Source organism: Pelophylax lessonae (genome assembly GCF_965119305.1).
Source record: "Pelophylax lessonae genome assembly, chromosome: 1".
Taxonomy (NCBI): domain Eukaryota; kingdom Metazoa; phylum Chordata; class Amphibia; order Anura; family Ranidae; genus Pelophylax; species Pelophylax lessonae.
The window spans coordinates 536,786,979-536,802,290 of NC_138768.1; the positions used below are offsets into that span (position 1 = coordinate 536,786,979).

At 42.3% G+C, this 15,312-nt stretch overlaps 1 protein-coding gene across 1 annotated transcript in view; it reads right to left on the reverse strand.

The window, feature by feature from the left end:
- The window catches only part of CFAP299 (cilia and flagella associated protein 299), a 738,453-nt gene that overhangs the window by 577,533 nt on the left and 145,608 nt on the right, over positions 1 to 15,312 (reverse strand). The window lies entirely within an intron of this gene.

The window sequence follows — 15,312 nt, forward strand, 5'->3', positions numbered from 1 at the left end:
GGTATTAAAATGACCTTTCCTTTTTAATCTGAAGCTGTTGTCATTTTCTGAAATTGCAATGCAATCTGGCTACCTGGAGCTGTTCTGTACACAGAATGTATACTGACCACACCCCAGAGACATCATTTCCTGCTTGTGTGATTGGCTCACAAATTTTCCCAGAAGTCTGCCTAAGATACAAGTCAGATTCCTGGCATTTCCTGCAACAAAAATGTCATTTTTGGTGAGATACTCCCAATAGGAACACGTCTAAAGTGATGCAGGCCCAGCAACTTTCCTCATTAGAGCCCTGCACAGCTGATAGATAATTATGAAATCACTCCCATTTGACCCACTCAGCACAGAGGCACAGAGGAACAAACAATGATTTCTTCAGAATAATAAAGAAAGGAATCTGCAACAAAGTTTCCTAAAATCCTTGCAATGTACAGAGATCACCCAGAGGGAAATGTTTTTTTCTCAACAAAGGTGGAGTTACGCTTTAAGTCTGCCCAAGGAGTTGGTGAGATCTGCCTTTACCAGATACCAGTCAGTATAGCAAAAGGGTTGCATGTGGGAATGTTCTACAAAACACCTCCATCTGGCTATGAAAATGCTGAGTAGACATGAAGTTCTGGGTAAAAGTATCTAGTTTCTCTAGGTAAAATAAGGTCATCAAAGCATGTTGCACAGTTGATACATGAGATGGTGATGAATGGATCCATGACTGCAGAAGCGCTCTGCGGGCTATTTTTCCAATAGTTCTTTCTTTTCTATCCTTATCATCTTCTCTTTTCAATGATGAAATACTTTGGGAAAAAGCATTGTAATAAATATATTTATTAAAAATAAATACTAGCTTGAAGAATAAAACCTCATATGCCTTCTAGATTGTAAGCTCTAACGAGCAGGGCCCTCTAGTTCCTCCTGTTTTGAACTGTATTGTAACTGTATTGTCTTCCCTCACATTGTAAAGCGCTGCACAAACTGTTGGCGCTATATAAATCCTGTATAATAATAATAATAATAAAGACAATGCTTCTGCATCATTGCCCTATCACATGGGCTTGTTTCAATACACATTAAGCAGATATGTTACACTGTTGTCTCCATCAGGAAACCCGCACCTGAGAAATTCAATGGCTATATGCATGAAGACAGGAAGTGTCTGCAAAGAGGATGCAGGAGATGAACAGCTTTGAGATGTAAAAAATGCTTAAGGTTGGGTTCGCAATGTGTGTGGATGCGGCCCGCAGCAGGGGTCTGGTGCGTCCCTGTTCTGTGTTTCAGGGACGCATCAGGCCAGAATTTTTGCCTGAATTCGGACCTGAAATGGAGCCAAAGACGCACAGGACTCTTTGTGCAGTGCGCTCCACGGCCACCCAGGAGATGTGTGATCTGGCTCCATTGAGACCCGGTCACACTCTCCTGTCATGCGAATTGGATGCAGGGATACCCACATCCAATTCACATCAGTGTGAACCCAGCCTTAAATTGAACTTTACTCTCCTAATCAACATTACCTGTTTTTAATCCTCATGTTATTAGCTTTAGTAAATCAATAGAAAGGTATATTTATTTGTTTTAACCACTTAAGCCCGGAAGATTTTACCCCCTTCCTGACCAGGGGGTATTTTGCGATTCGGCACTGCGTGATTTTAGTGGACAATTGCTCGGTCGTGCGACGCTGTACCCAAATGAAATTGACGTCCTTTTTTCCCCAGAAACAGAGCTTTCTTTTGGTGGTATTTGATCACCTGTGCGATTTTTTCTTTTTGCGCTTTAAACAAAAAAAGAGCGTACATTTTGCAAAAATAACAATATTTTTCACATTTTTTTATATGAAATTCCCCCCCAAAAAAATATAAAAATCTAAATTTTTTAACATTTTTGGCCAATTTGTTTTATGCTACATATGTTTGGTAAAAAAATCACAATAAGCGTATTTTGATTGGTTTGCGCAAAAGTTATTGCGTTTACTAACTAAGGGAAAGATTTCTGTCATTTTTGGTGTTTTTTTTTTTTTAACGAGTAATGGCAGCGATCTTCGATTTTTTTTTTTGCGGGACTGCGACATTGCGGCGGACAGATCGGACCCTTGACTGACATTTTTTACACTTTTGGGGGTACCAGTGACATTACTACAGTAATCAGTGCTATACATATGCACTGTTACTGTAAAAATGAAACTGGCAGGGAAGGGGTTAACTTTATTGGTGATGCAGGGGTTATGTGTGTCCCTAGGGGCGTGTTTCTAACTGTAAAGGGGTGTGGCTAGTGATGTAACCACAGAGACATACGATCCTACATAGCAGGATCGTATGATCTTTGCAGTTAGATCAGGGAGAATAACAGATGGCTTTGTTTACATTAGCCGCCTGCCTTTCTCCCTCTCCACGGAGAGATCCCGAGTGGCCGGCGGACATCGGGTCTGCTGGTCACATGCGCAGACTTGTTAGGGAATGAGCGAGGTCGGGAGTGCGCCTCTGGCAGCGCGCGCTCACCCCCTAGAGGCTCACAGGCTAGCCACGTAGTCCTAAGTCACTTTGCCTGTACGGGGCTGACCGCCGCAGTAAATAGTCGTGCTGCGGTTGGCAAGCGGTTAAACATTTACATTTATTCAGTTGGTTTCTGGTTTCTACCCTAGGCCAAAATTATGTCATACGTTCCAGGATTCTTCAGAGGAATTTTTTTCCTTTCATATGGAGGAGGGTAGAAGGGGCTTTCTCAGCTAAGCACGCCCCCCAGCATGTATGCCTTAACTAAGGGCAGATTGATTCCATGAAGTAAATGCTACATGTTTCATCTGCCCTTACTCAAAATGGCTGTTGCTAGAAATGCTAGGAGGGCATTTTTCACAGTGATTCCTCAACAAAATAAAGCATAGAGGCATGGATGGATGGGTGAGTTTGCTTTAAATATTGAAAATTAATTAACCTCTTTCTGACCGCCCACCATAGTATTACTGCGGCAGGGCGGCACGGCTGTGCAAAATCACATAATACTATGTTATTTCATGCACGAGGCTTCGGAGCCGCGCTCCCACTGTGTTTAGACACAGCGGGAGGCGGGCCATGGGAGGAGTGCCGGCGATTGCCGCCTTCCTCCCACGATCGTCAGATAAACTAACATAAGACCCACTTGCTTATGTAAACAAAGCAGGCGAGTCTTCTGTGAGACAGGCAGGGAGAGATCAGGAGTTTCAGCTAAGCTGAAACTTTGATCTCTCTGCGCCTGTCACAGAACCATTCCCCCACACAGTAAGCACATTTAGGCATACATTAACCCTTTTATCACCCCCAGTATTAACTCCTTCCCTGCCAGTGTCATTTATACAGTAACAGTGCATAATATTTAGCACTGATTACTGTATTAATGTCACTGGTCCCCAAAAAGTGTCAAAAATGTCAGTTAGGGGCCCGATCTGTCCGCCGCAATGTCGCAGTCCTGCTAAAAAATGCTGATCGCCGCCATTACTAAAAAAAAAAAAAAAAATAAATAAAAATTACAAAAACCTATCCCGTAGTTTGTAAACACTATAACTTTTGCGCAAACCAATTGAAATACGCTTTTTGGGATTTTTTTTTTTACCAAAAATATGTAGCAGAATACAAATTGGCCTAAACTGATAAAAAAAATTTGATTTTTTTTATTTTTTTATTGGGAATGTTTTATAGCAGAAAGTAAAAAATATGGCGTTTTTTTCAAAATTGTCGCTTTTTTTGTTTATAGCGCAAAATCTAAAAACCGCAGAGGTGATCAAATGCCACCAAAAGAAAGCTCTATTTGTGGGAAAAAAGGACATCAATTGTATTTGGGTACAGCATCGCACGTCCGCGCAATTTTTCATTAAAATAACGCAGTGCCGAATTGCAAAAAATGACCTGGTCATTAAGGGGGTATAATCCACTTTAAAAAGGTGATAACAAGTAATATATAACAAGACATTCAATTAATTACAATACGAACTAACTTAGCGAACTAAATGTAACTAAATGTAACTTAGCGAACTAAATTACAATACGAGCTAACTTAGCTGACTAAATGTAAGGTAGATAAGGATTACATCTTCTCTAAAGTGTAAGTATAGCCAAAATGTTTGTTCTAGTTTTGGATGGAATGTGGATGGATTAGAAACCCTGTCATGTTTTTATTGTTGCCTGGATTCACACTCTATAATTTTCCTTGTGACCATTTCCAGTGAAACAGAAAGTAATGGGAATTCCGAATGTTACCATTATCACCATAACAGGGTATGGAGGTGGAGAAGTCTTCCAATGGGGACACATGCTCCAGTAACTGTTATCTAATAGGGGACTCTCTATTAATTGGAAGGAATTCCTCTCACTAACTGTTCCTACTAAAAGGCATCCATGGAACAGTGCGTAATGGGAAAACTGTTTTTTCTTAGATATCTTGTGTAAACGACTAATTGCCCTGCCGCCATGCAATGTAGATGAGGAGTTAAGACCTGTTTGGAGTGCATATTAGTAGAGCAGTCTAGAGTGACAACCATGGCTCTCTCAATAGATACAGTGGAGGAGTGGTGTAGCCATCCAGGGACAGAAAATGTGTTATTTATAGTAGGGATAAACCGATATGTTTTTTTCAGGGCCGATACCGATGCCGATATTTTGGTCACAACGTATCGGTATCGGCCGATATTTTGTACATTTAACGTTTTGAAAAATAAAGACAATTTTTGACCCAAATATATTACTGAACATGCTAATTTGTGTTGAATGCTTAATGGCTGGCTTGCTGGAACGTTGTGGTGGGTGGCTGGCTGTCTGGCACCCTGTGGTGGGTGGGTGGCTGGCACAGGGGCTGTGGGTGGCTGGCTGGTACAGGGCCTGTGGGTGGCTGGCTGGCTGGTATAGTGCCTGTGGCTGGTTTGTACAGGGCCTGTGGCTGGCTGGCTGGTACAGTGCCTGTGGCTGACTGGCTGGCACCGGGCTGCTGCGGGTGGGTATATGGCTGTGAAACACTCCCGCGAGACAAGTACCAACTCCAGATGAGGCTGTCCAAGGCGAGGGAGGTGGCCTAAGAAGGCAGAATTATGTCATAAAAATATCGGCAATATCGGCCAGTTCTGGGGCCGATACCGATATATCGGGGAAAGTGCATATCGGCCCTCGATAGATCGGCCTTGCCAATAATCGGTCGATCCCTAATTTATAGGATTACCAAGTAAAAATAAATCAGAAGAAGGTGGTCTTAATAAATAAAACAAATGCAGCTGCCACACTAAGAAAACGTCATTTGTAATATGTTACATTTTTGTTTTTTTGGTTTGGATACAATTGAACTCCTCCCTACTTTACCACCTGCCCACCCCCCCCCCCCCCACACAAAAAAAAAAAAAAAATAGAAAAAGTTCTTGGCTAAACCTACAGTGAAATCATGACTTTAAGATGCTATCATCCAATAACATTTTTGGTGATTATCCATTTTCTTTGATCAACTTTATCAACTGGATTACCATCTGGGATATTTTCTTGTTTATCATGCACTGTCAACATCAAGGGATATCAAAGAATAAGCAGTCATTATCAGAATTTACAACAAAACAAATACTGTCCCGACTTAAACTCTCCCACATCTTAATGTCTATCTAGTACCAGGTAAAAGATAACAACTGCAAAGCTGTCTATATAAAATATGGAAAAAAACTATCAAAAATGTGAATGCTTAAGTAGTTGCTTATTGTCTGGAGTTGTGCCACCTCATGGAATATAAAACTTGACATTTCTGTTTGGAAATACCTTACATCATTTGGAACTACCTGCACATCATTTTGATATATCTGTTTTTTTCCTATAATAAATTTTAGCTATCTATTTGAGCAATTTGATATGCATTTTAATATCAAAATGCAAGATGTTTGGCTCAAGAGTTGCATACAATAAATGCTTAAAATAACACAGGTTTATTAGCTTTATAAAAGGGGTTGATTTCACTGTTTCATTAATTCCCTATCAGGCTCCTTATCTCTTCCATACTGAACCCTGAAGAGCATAAAAAAACTGCACTCCCTTTCAGGGCCATACCTAAAGCCACAACAGTCCATGCATCTGCTATGGGCCAGAGGGACAGTGGCAGTCCAGTCTTTATCTAAAAAGGGACTATATAAAATAAAATATAAATAGATATAAAATTGTTTTTTTTTACACAGTCATAGTATTTTGATCTGCCAGCTAATTTGGCTAACCATAAAGGAGAAGCTCCTCTCCTTTAGCACACAGCATAGACTCAGTAAAGAATTAGCTGATGTGGGGGAAGCTGAACCCCATAGCAATCCTGCCTTTACTAGGAAACAGTGGAGTGGACCTTTCAGATTACGTGTCTACAATTTTTGCAGAGAGTATCCTGGCCAGGATATGAACTGATTACTGCAGTGCTGCAAGGTATATGTGCTAACCACCAAGACACTGTGCTGCAAAAAAATGAGGTCATGCCTTATTCTTCACCTTCCTCATTCCAGCAGGCTTGGGGTGCTCACCTCCTTTCTTCGGGGTTCTGATTTGTGGAAAGGCCCATACCACCATACCATTCTCATGATAGCATCGGCCTTCAACTGTGTTTATTTATATACACTATATTGTCAAAAGTATTGAGACACCTGCCTTTACACGCACATGAACTTTAATGGCATCCCAGTCTTAGTCTGTAGGGTTCAATATTGAGTTGGCTCACCCTTTGCAGCTATAACAGCTTCAACTCTTCTGGGAACGCTGTCCACAAGGTTTAGGAATGTGTCTATGGGAATGTTTGACCATTCTCCTAGAAGTGCATTTGTGAGGTCAGACACTGATGTTGGACGAGAAGGCCTGGCTCGCAGTCTCCTCTCTAATTCATCCCAAAGGTGTTCTATCAGGTTGAAGTCAGGACTCTGTGCAGGCCAGCCAAATTCCTCCACCCCAAACTCACTCATCATGACGAAGCCGTGATGCGCAAGCGTAGGACGCCACGCGTATAAGGGGCAGAGACTTCCACAGACAGCGGCTCCTCACTAGAGTTGAGCGAACACCTGGATTTCTGGGTTCGGCGGGTCCAGCCGAACTTGAAAAAAAAGTCCGGGTTCGTGACCCGGACTTAACCCGAACTTTACCCCGATCCTGAACCCCATTGAAGTCAATGGAGACCCGAACTTTTGAGCACTAAAATGGCTCTAAAACAAACATGGAAAGAGCTAGAGGGCTGCAAATGGCAGCAAAATCATCTTAAGAGCATGGCAAGTGCTCCTCAAACAAATGTGGATAGGGAAATAACTTAAAATAACATAAAAAATAGAAAAAATAAAAAATAATCATCTTGAATGATGTAAGAGGAGGACAAGGCCCATATGGAGTAGAAGGTTGAGGTGGCGGAGGATATGGCGGTGTAGGTGGAAGTGGCGGCGGCAGTGGAGGAGGACGAGGCCCATATGGAGTAGGAGGTTGAGGTGGCGGTGGATGTGGCGGTGTAGGTGGAAGCGGCGGTGGAGGAGGACGAGGTAGCCAACACTGGTTTTTGTTTTTAATTTTATTTCTTTTTTAAATTAGGGTGCTCCCCAAAAGAGTGAGAAAGATCAAAAATACAACAATGGCTGGATAAGGCCAGTATACATGTCTATTCTGCACAAGGTACGGGCATGTCCTGTGGGATCCATGCCTGGTTCATTTTAATGAACGTGAGCTTGTCCACATTGGCTCTTGACAGGGGGCTGCGCTTGTCTGTGATAACGCCCCCAGCCGTGCTAAAAGCACGTTCAGGTAATACACTGGCTGCAGGGCAGGCCAGCACCTCCAAGGCATAAAGGGCAAGCTCAGGCCATGTGCCCAATTTGGAGACCCAGAAGTTGAAGGGGGCAGACCCATCATTCAGTACGTGTATAGTACGTAAGGAACTGTATATGGTATATGGTAAGGAACGGTGATGGCGGTGGGGGGGGGGGGTTCCCCCTTCTGGGTTGAGTCTGGCCTTGGAAAAGGTATGTGTCCCTGGTTGTGGGCCGGGCTCTCCCAAAGCTGTCTAAGTTCTGAGGCCTTCTGGTAGGGATGGGGCTGCACTGGTCTTGCCAGGGACCGGGATTCTGAAAAGCCTGTGGTGTATGTGCCCCTGGAGTGGCAGTCCAGGGGTGCCATAATTCACAGTGGATGGCAACACTATGAGTATGGCACCAAGGACACTGCACTTCCTACACATGTTTTTCACACCTGCCTCTGGGGCCGGGCCTTTTGGTCAGGAGTCAAGACCAGAGGGATTTTTTATTCCTGCCCGAAGGGCCTGCAATAGTATTGCAACGTGGCACTAACCTTGCACTTCCCCACTATCCCTTTCCCGCTTTTATATGTTGTGTGTCTCACATTCTGTGTTTTTTATTTTGCACAGCGTGATTAGTAGGGTGTAGGTCCTTGGGCATGTCCCTGAAAGTCTTGGGAGAGGGTGGATATGGCCTTCTGGCTTGGTTCGCCCTCTCTCATGGGGTCTCTCTTTGGGAGAGCCCCACCTAGTACTTGGGGTGGTCTGTTTCAGCAGACCTCCTAAAGAACGGGGCTGCCTGGTTTCAGACAGGTTAGTCAGTCTAAGTACCCCAGTCCCTGTCAGGAGCCTTGCGCCCCGGGGGATCAGGGTCAAGGACCATGTGTACACCCTGTGCACTTTTTGTGTTTCACTTTTTTGGTGTGCACTTTTTTATGCACACACCGGGTGATAGTCTGAGTGTTTTCACATACCACGGACTTAAAAAAAAAAAAAGAAACAGCTGGTGGTCCTGGTTGTTGTGGCGTGCTGACAAAGCTTTTCCACATTTCATACATGCAAACCCTGCTTTATGAGGTGCTGGCGGTGCCCTGGCTGCGTTGGCGACCTCCTCCTCTGCCTTCGCCTTGTGCTTCCACTGTGCCCCCAGTGTCAGGTGGGAATGCCACCAGCATTGCTTCTCGACCTTTTGGCTAAGATCAAGTGTAGTATCTGTTGTTGTCAGTTATCTGGGTGCAACCCTGCTGTGGACATGGTTCCTCCTCCTCCTCCTCATCCTCCAGAACTGTGCCCTTGCTGGACAATTGTGTACCTGGCGTTTGTGGCTGCAGGAACCCACCCTCGGAGCCACTTGTGAATGACTACCCTGAAAGCCTTGGAAATGATCACTGCTCCGGATGCGGAGGCGGTAAAGGATGAGGATGAGGAAGCGAGGTAGGAGGAGTTAGCAACAGGAGGCAAACTGAAGGGCCCTGCAATCCTCAATGGTGGAAGGAGATGCGCCAAACAAATTTAAAGGGTGTATCTCACAGTAACATAATCAGCAAACACTGCAAAATTATTAATTTTCCCCTAAATGTGTGTTTATTGAATAGCAGAATAGAACAACAGTATTCAAAGGGTGTATCTCACACGTACAGATACAGACTAAGCCGCAATTGAATATCTTTCTTTCCCCTATATGGGTGTTTATTGAATAGCAAAATAGAACAACAGTATCTAAAAGGGTGTATATCACACGTACAGATACAGACTAGGCCGCAATTTAATATCTTTCTTTCCCCTACATGGGTGTTTATTGAATAGTAGAATAGAACAACAGTATCTAAAAGGGTGTATCTCACACATACAGATACAGACTAGGCCGCAATTTAATTTTTTCCCCTAAATGGGTGTTTATTGAATAGCGAAATAGAACAAAAGTATACAACGGGTGTATCTCACACGTACTGATACAGACTAGGCCACAATTTAATATTTTTCCCTAAATGGGTGTTTATTGAATTGCGGAATAGAACAACAGTATCCAACGGGTGTATCTCACAGTAACATATGCAGATTAGGCCGCAATTAACTTTTTTTCCCCTAAATGGGTTTTTATTGCAAAGCGGAATACAACAGTAGGCAATGCGTGTATCTCACTGTAACACATGCAGACTAGGCCGCAATTAACTTTTTATCCCCTAAATGGGTTTTTATTGCAAATCGGAATACAGCAACAGTATGCAATGGGTGTATCACACTGTAACGTATGAATGAAAATCTGAAAAATAATTGTCCCCTTAATTGGTTCTTGTTGAATATCAGATTTGAAATGCAGTGTCTAAATGCTGTAAGTCACAGTAAAATATGAAAGAAAAAAGTTTTTTCCTTTTTTAAATGCAGATTATGCAGACACATATGCACCCAGCTTGCATGAAATGGCCGCTACACACCGCAAGCCTAACAGGTTGAATACTGTTGTTGTTCTATTCCACTATTGAATAAAAAAAAACCCATTTGAATGAAAAACTGAAAAATATTTTTTTTCCCTAAATACTGAAAAATAATTATTTTACCCCTACATTGTTGCTTTTTGAAGAGCAGGTTAGAAAAGCAGTGTCTGTCTAAACAATGTATATCAAAGTAAAATATGAAGAAAAAAAGTATTTTCTTTTTAAAATGCAGATTAAGCAGACACATATGCACTCAGCTTGCATGAAATGGCCGCTACACACCGTAGGAAGGAAACATTGCTTTCTATATTCATTATTAAGCTGATAGGCCATCTTGTGGCTATTGGTGGTGGTGTCACGAGCACTTAGTGAATGGATACATCTATCAAGCACCTTATATATTAATTTTGCACCAGCGGACATATGGACTTCTTTTGAGCACTTTTATTTATCACTATTTATCATATTTGCACATACGATATTATGAGATTTCATTATATTGATAATTTTTAATTATTTATTATTGAGATTTCTATCCATTGATATTTTTTGTATTATTGAGTACGGATATTATATTAAGCACTCTGTCACTTTTTGGATCATTAGCACTTTATGTGGCACATATACACTTTAAACGCTGCACCCTTGCATTATATTTATCTACTACTTTTTTAGTGAAGAAAATTTTGGTATAGCTGCTATCTTATATTTATTTATTATTAATTGCGCTGATTTTATCTATTTTGCACATATACACTATATTGTCAAAAGTATTGAGACACCTGCCTTTACACGCACATGAACTTCAATGGCATGCCAGTCTTAGTCCGTAGGGTTCAATATTGAGTTGGCTCACCCTTTGCAGCTATAACAGCTTCAACTCTTCTGGGAAGGATGTCCACAAAGTTTAGGAGTGTGTCTATGGGAATGTTTGACCATTCTTCCAGAAGTGCATTTGTGAGGTCAGGCACTGATGTTGGACGAGAAGGCCTGGCTCGCAGTCTCCTCTCTAATTCATCCCAAAGGTGTTCTATCAGGTTGAAGTCAGTACTTGTAGTCAGTGTGCAGGCCAGTCAAATTCCTCCACCCTAAACCCACTCATCCATGTCTTTATGGACCTTGCTTTATGCACTGGTCCAAATCATTTGGTGGAGGGGGGATTATGGTGTGGGGTTGTTTTTTTCAGGGGTTGGGCTTTGCCCCTTGGTTCCAGTGTCTTGAAGCATCAGCATACCAGACATTTTGGACAATTTCATGCTCCCAACTTTGTGGGAACAGTTTGGGAATGGCCCCTTCCTGTTCCAACATGACTGCGCACCAGTGCACAAAGCAAGGTTCCTAAAGACATGGATTAACACGTTTAGGGTGGATGAACTTCACTGGCCTGAGCAGAGTCCTGACCTCAAACCAACAGAACACCTTTGCAATGAATTAGAGTGGAGACTGCAAGCCAGGCCTTTTCTCAAACATCATTGCCTGACCTTACAAATGCGCTTCTGGAAAAATGGTCAAACATTCCCATAAACACACTCCTAAACCTTGTGGACAGCCTTCCCAGAAGAGTTTAAGCTGTTATCGGTGAAAAGGGTGGGCCAACTCAATATTGAACCCAACAGACTAAGATTGGGATGCCAATAAAGTTCATGTACGCGTAAAGGCAAGCGTCTCAGTACATTTGGTAATATAGTGTATGTATGCTTTAATAATACAAAATACTCTTCTCTAAAACAACATAACATGCACAATAATTTATAAAGAATAGATGACTATTCTTTTAAAGTTTCAATGGATTAACTGCAGAAGCACTGACCTTGATGTGTCAACCCACAATGATTCTCCAACTTCAGCACAACTACATACACTTGTAAGTAGAGTGATGTGATGACAATCAATACTTGTGTGCTGACATCAGGGACTCAAGAGAGCCATCCAGCAAGCCTGTCATGTACTGGCAGATTATTAAAAATTGCTTGGGGCTGCAAACCCTGACTGCTTCGAGCCATTTTTTAGCACCTGTTCATAGCTGAATGAGCATGAGCTCAGCCTTTTAAACTACAGTTTAGGAGTGTTAAGTGTAGAATTTGGTTGTCAGTAAATAAAACAAGTTAATGGGTCTCCTAGCAAAAGCTCCTAACAGAAACATTCATCAAGAGATGATGGAAAGTGATTTACAAACACATTTGTTTTCCTTTGCATTAACAACACCACTGAATATTAAACTCTTGCTCCATCCAAAACCTTTTTTATTTTATTTGTGGATAGAGTAGGGATAGGTTTGGACCTCTGCCAGGTTTTTATTGTCTTTGTCCCTGTTAGGAAGATCTAACCCAGTTTTTCTCAAACATTTTTTAATCACAGCAGAACTTCATGGCAACCCCGTCTAAAATGTATAAAATGTACATTTTACTTATCATCAATTGGAAACCTTATTCTGGGATGATGCACATAACCGCCTTGATGAAATTAAATTTACATCAGTGCCCCCCTACACAACAGACACGGGGAAAAAAGAGGGGACCCCCAAATGGGACTTTTTAGGCAGAAAAGAAGAAAATAAGAGTATCAAAAGTATAAAAACAATAAATTAATTTCACATAGTAAAAGTGACAAATTCACATAACAGAATATAAAACATAGGACCATCTGTACGAGTACATGTGTACAATCCATTCAATCAGAGAAAACAGAAGGGGCATAGGATGTGCATGCCCAACCCATTATGTTCACACTGACATATCCAAATCCAACATGTTTCTTCTTCAAGGGATAAATGGGAACAAGGTACTTGGGTACCAATACAGGTAGATCCAGAAATTGCAAGAGTTTATGCTTTTGATCCTGATGTCTCAAAATGAATATAACGCAGGCTATAGCCCCTGATATGAGGCCATAAAAATATAGGCCACAACATGTAGTAGGGAGGCCACTATGTAGGAGCACATGCTCAAGTTCTTCTGCCGCTTAGAACACCCTCGAGGATCGCCATAAACAGAAACTGGTAATGTGCCGTGTAGAGCAAGATAATAGTATCCCGGATAAGGCTTGCTTAGGTACTATATCTTAGGGATGTGACAGACAGTCCTTTGGACAACAATACACTAGGCTCTACTTATGATCTACTCCCTACACAACAGAGTTCCATCGTATTAGAGACCACCCATTAAATCAGAGCCCCGCTAATCTCATCAGAAGCCTCCACAACACATCAGAGCTACTCTCATCATATTAGTCTACCCTAATCACATTAGAAATCCCCAATACACGAGAGAATCTCCCTTCAAAGAGTCCCTCCATCACCGCGTCCCCTCGTCACATCAGAGTTCCCATCAAAAAGTAATTTCCTATCAGAATGCTACCTTATGTCTCAAGTAGCATGGCAGAGGGCAGGAGGCAGAGCATGTCTGGACAGAGGTGCACTTCTGTACTCTTTTAAAGTGGTAATAAACCCAAAACTACAAAAAGGAAAAAAATTGCAGTTTACCAATTATTAGACATGGTGGCTGGATTAGTTTTAATTTTTTAGGCTTTTTCCCCTTACTTTCACTTGGTGATCTGGTCAGTAACACACCTCCTGTATTAGAGTGCCCCCACTATGGATAAAGGAGCACAGGGGGCACTTTATAGACAGCAGTATTTTCAGTCTGGGGGAGGGGAGTGTTAAATGTGCTAGCAGATTTAAACTAACAAATTGAAGCCAAACTCCAGCTCACACTTTATCATCAGTTACATCAAACTGTTTTTTGTTTCTTCTGGGATAAAAGTTTTATATCAATAAAATCTGATCATTGTAAGAATTCCTGCCAGTGATAAAAGGTTTGTCTCATCCCTGTAAACTGATACATCTGGGAGGGAACTTGTTCTTTTGAAAGATAATAGCCTTACTGGCTTAACCCCCAGATAAAAATAGAAGAAAGCCTAAAAAAGAAAATTATGCAGACATTGCTTCTAAAAATGGGTACACTGCAATATATACAATTTTTTGCTTTTGGGTTTAATACCATTTAAATTCTGCGCCATACCAAAGAAAGACACCTTGGGGTTGATTTACTAAAACTGGAGAGGGCAAAATCTGGTGCAGCTGTGCATGGAAGCCAATGAGTTTCTAGCTTCAGCTTGTTCACTTAGACTCTGTTCACATATTGGCGTCCTGGATCGCAGACAGGATTTACGCAATTCTGCATCTGATCCAGAATCGCAAATCACGGGACACCCATGCGATTCCCATCACTTCCAATGGCACCCCAAATACAAAAACTTCTTTTGGGTAACAGACGTCTCGCGATTCTGTTCGCACAATTTTACTGCGATTTGTTGGGGGACAATTGTGTGAAAATCGTGCCACGTTTGGGGTGCCATTGGAAGTGACAGAAATCGCATGGGCATCCCATAATTAGATTCTGCCCACTGGATGCCAATATGTGAACGAAGCCCTAAAAGAGAAGTTAGGGATTTAAAAAGAAACATTTATACTTACATCGTATCAATGCTACATCTGTTCCCCTGCCAACTCTGCAGGGAGAACTGAGCAATTAAACACTGCTGATCGCTCAGTTCTCCCCCTCCACTCTGAGCAGAGAACTATGACTGTCTAATGAACTAATGTCTGTCAGCGGCTCTCTGCTCTCCCTTCCAGTGCACACTGGAGTGCTGTGCTGTGGATGGGGTGGGAGGGGCTGGCTCAGGCTCTTGGCTGATCACTGAGAGAGGCTGAGCCAGGTGCAGGTGCAAGTTTCTGGATGGATACCAGCCATATGGCTGGGATCTTTCTTGAGCCTGGACCAGCTGAAAATGGGCAACTGCACTCCTGTGATCCACAGTGGAAGTATGGCCAAAGAAGCTTTGGCCATACCTTTCCTTTAAGCTTTGACAAAAACACCTGGAAACTGATTGGTTGGATGCACTCTTCAGTTTTAGTAAATCAACCCTCATGTGTTCTGGTCCTAGAGCATCACTTGTTGCCATAGTGCTGGCAGCTGGTCAGCCCGCACCATGACAATACAATATGAGACAAACTGCATCCCATATTTGAAGCACCCCGAGAGAAGCCGGCACTATAGAAAATGCAACCTTAGTTTCAGGTTTGGTGATCACTCACACACTAGGAACTGACAGGCAGAGACGAAGAGGGAGAGAGGAGAGGCTCTTACAAAGCATG